We start from the raw sequence: 3182 nt of genomic DNA, 5'->3' as shown, positions 1-3182 counted from the left end.
AAAAATCTCTTTGGAGAATCCTGTACTTCTCACTAAAAGGCCTTGTACCTCGTCCAGATGGCTGCAGCAGCAGCCTCCGGCCACTCGCAGGCCACAGTCCGTCTGTGGGGACCGTGTGTGCAGATTACTGCGTGCACAGTGCCAGCCGCTGCGGTGATTAGTGGCTTTTGCAAGATTTTATTGGGCTTGATTTAAGGGCCGTACCTGCCGCAAGGTGAGTCCATCCCGAGTCGGTCCAACGCAAGCCGAACACAGCAGCCGTCAGGAAGGAAGCAAGCCTGTCTTTTGCACGAAGGGCCCGCTGGGCACTTTGGCGAGGGGCAAGATGGGGGGCTCTCCCGCCCCCAGACCCCCGGGAGGGGGAAATGGGAAGGCACCTGTGATCTGACCACTGGCACGGGTAGGCGCAGCTCCCATGCTCTTTGCGGTAGAGACTTCAAGGAGGGGAGTCCTGAGACGCGTCCCTGGGCTGGGACGCACCTCCGTCCCTTTGCATTCTGACCCTGGCAGCTAGGGAGCAACGGGGAACCAGTAGCCGTGCCTTGTGCTTTGCGGTATTGGTTCAGGTTCTGCAGAGAAACAGAAGCAACGGGAGAGAGAGAGAGGTAGGTAAAAAGGTATATAGAAAGAGCAAGAATGAGAGGGAGAGGGAGGGAGAGGGCGAGCGATGTGAAGGAATTGGCCGGGGCTGGCAAGTTTGAAATTTGCAGGGAGGCGGCAGGCTGGAGATGCAGGGAAGGAAGGGTTGATGGGTCCAAAGGCAGTAAGGAGGCAGAATTCCTTCTCCCTCAAGGGGACCTCAGTTTCTCTCTCTCTCTCTCTCTCTCTCTCTCTTTCTCTCTCTCTCTCTCTCTCTCTCTCTCTCTCTCTCTCTCTCTCGTAAGGCCTTCAACTGATTAGATAAGCCTCATCTACATCTTGAAAGGTAATCTGCTCTACTCCAAGCCTATCGATTTAAATGCTAATTGCGTCTAAAAAATCTGATAAATGTCATAGCAAACGTCTAGACTGGCGTTTGACCAACAACTGAATACCGTAGTGTAGCCAAGCCAAGTTGACACGTAAAATTTTTTTAAATTATTTTTTTTAATGTGTATTTATTTTTGAGACTGAGAGAGACAGAGCACGAATGGGGGAGGGGCAGAGAGAGAGGGAGACACAGAATCGGAAGCAGGTTCCAGGCTCTGAGCTGTCAGCACAGAGCCCGATGTGGGGCTCGAACTCACGGACCCTGAGATCGTGACCTGAGCTGAAGTCGGACGCTTAACCGACTGAGCCACCCAGGTGCCCCGACACGTAAAATTAACCATCCCAGCCGCCTAGGTGCCCGAGGTGGTAGCACATAGTAGGCGGTTGCTCTGTATTTGTAGACTGCACAAACGAGCATCCTAGGATTGCCCTTACCTTGTCTCCAGTCTTGCCCTCCTCCCGGGCACCTACTCCCATCTGGCATCTTACAAGTTTTCCATAATTATTTGCTGCTGCCTGTCCTGGATTTGTGTCTGTGTCGTCTTCAGCGCCCAGAGATGTGTCTGGCCCATAGTAGGCACTCAATAAGTCTTTGCAGAATGAATGCATTTTTTTTTTTTAAAGTAGGCTCCACCCTGCTTCGGATTCTGTGTCTCCCTCTCTCTCTGCCCCTCCCCCACTCACGCTCTGTCTCTATCAAAAAATGAATAAACGTTAAAAAAAATTAAAAAAAAAAAGTAGGCTCCACGTCCAACATGGGGCTTGAACTCACGACCTCGAGATCGAGAGTCGCATGCTCTACCGACTGAGCCAGCCAGGCACCCCCAGAATGGATGAGTTTAAAGGCTAACAAAAGCAGAGCATTAACCCAAGTGCGAGGTCCTTCTACGTGGGCGGCCCGTGGGACTGCACAGGTCCTGTGCCTGTGAACCCCACCCTGCTAAGCTACATCACTTCGAAACACTTTGCTCATGGCCATCGTTGGATTGTAAGTTTTTTCCAGCATGGAGGCTGTGAGCCTCTGGAGGGCTGGGCCATTCCAGTTATGCTGATTTCCCGGCGCCTGGCACCGACGAATGAACTCAGTAAAATGTCAAAGGACTGAATGAATGAATCGCAGCTTCGTTACTTAATTTCCCACCATCCTTTGCATTCTGGATAGTTTGCAAGTTGCCATTTCAACCTCTGCCTCTCATCCCTTCCCTCAAGGAGTGACTATAATTGAACTCTCAGTGCCATTCTGGGGACACTGAGGCCACCCGGCCACTTGACAATAATTTCTGCCCGTTGCCTTCACCCCTCCTGCGGCCAAGGGCTGGGCAGGCTCTTCACTGAGTCTGTCCGTGGCCTCGGCATTCCAGCGGGGGGCCCTCTGGTGGTTTTGCGGGATTTATGGACACCCACCCACCATTCCCGCGGTGTGACAGCAATACAGATCCATTAGACAGTCATTCAGAGAGAGATTAAAATAATGAAGGTGAGAATAAAGCGAAGCCCGTGTCCTGTTGGAGCTCCATTAATCATCATTTGTGGCGTCAAGAAAGAGTTATCGTCCCAGCCCATTAAAGAAAGTTGTCAATTAGGCACGAAGTGAGACCTCAGAAAATTGTTCCCCAAAGAGAATTTTAGGAGGGTGGCCACATCCCAGTGATGAATTTATCACCAGAGAATCCAGTGTGGTTCCCTGGGTGAAGCTGGGTGTATCTGGGATGCCAAACAGAATGCCCTGCCCACCACGGCTGGGGAGGGCAGACAGAGGCAGGGTTTGGAAATCGAGGGTCACCAGGATGGGTTCCTGAGGTCAGATCACCCACTTTTTTTTTTAATTTTTATTAAAAAAAATTTTTTTTAACGTTTATTTATTTTTGAGGCAGAGAGAGACAGAGCATGAATGGGGGAGGGTCAGAGAGAGAAGGAGACACAGAATCCGAAACAGGCTCCAGGCTCTGAGCTGTCAGCACAGAACCCAACGCAGGGCTCGAACTCACGGACCTCGAGATCATGACCTGAGCCGAAATCGGACGCTCAACCGACTGAGCCACCCAGGCGCCCCAGAGATCACCCACTTTTTAAAGAATCACCTCGTCTACCCAAGGCAAAATTTAAAAATGCTTCAGGTTGTATTTTTATCATAGCATATATTTAAAAAGCAACCTGTTCCAGAATGATCGAATAGGTCAGTATGCATCATTTCCAACGTATCACGAATGCTG

The 3182-nt window shown here is 50.8% G+C and overlaps 1 non-coding gene across 1 annotated transcript; it reads right to left on the bottom strand.

Moving 5' to 3' along the window:
* Positions 1–1716: 1716 nt before the first annotated feature.
* Positions 1717–1789, bottom strand: TRNAE-CUC. The gene has a single exon. It is a non-coding gene; the product is annotated as a tRNA-Glu (tRNA).
* Positions 1790–3182: the final 1393 nt, after the last annotated feature.

The sequence above is a fragment of the Panthera tigris genome, chromosome E1 (assembly GCF_018350195.1).
Source record: "Panthera tigris isolate Pti1 chromosome E1, P.tigris_Pti1_mat1.1, whole genome shotgun sequence".
NCBI classification, from domain to species: domain Eukaryota; kingdom Metazoa; phylum Chordata; class Mammalia; order Carnivora; family Felidae; genus Panthera; species Panthera tigris.
The sequence above is the reverse complement of the archived record's forward strand: the minus strand, read 5'-3'. Positions and strand labels throughout refer to the sequence as shown.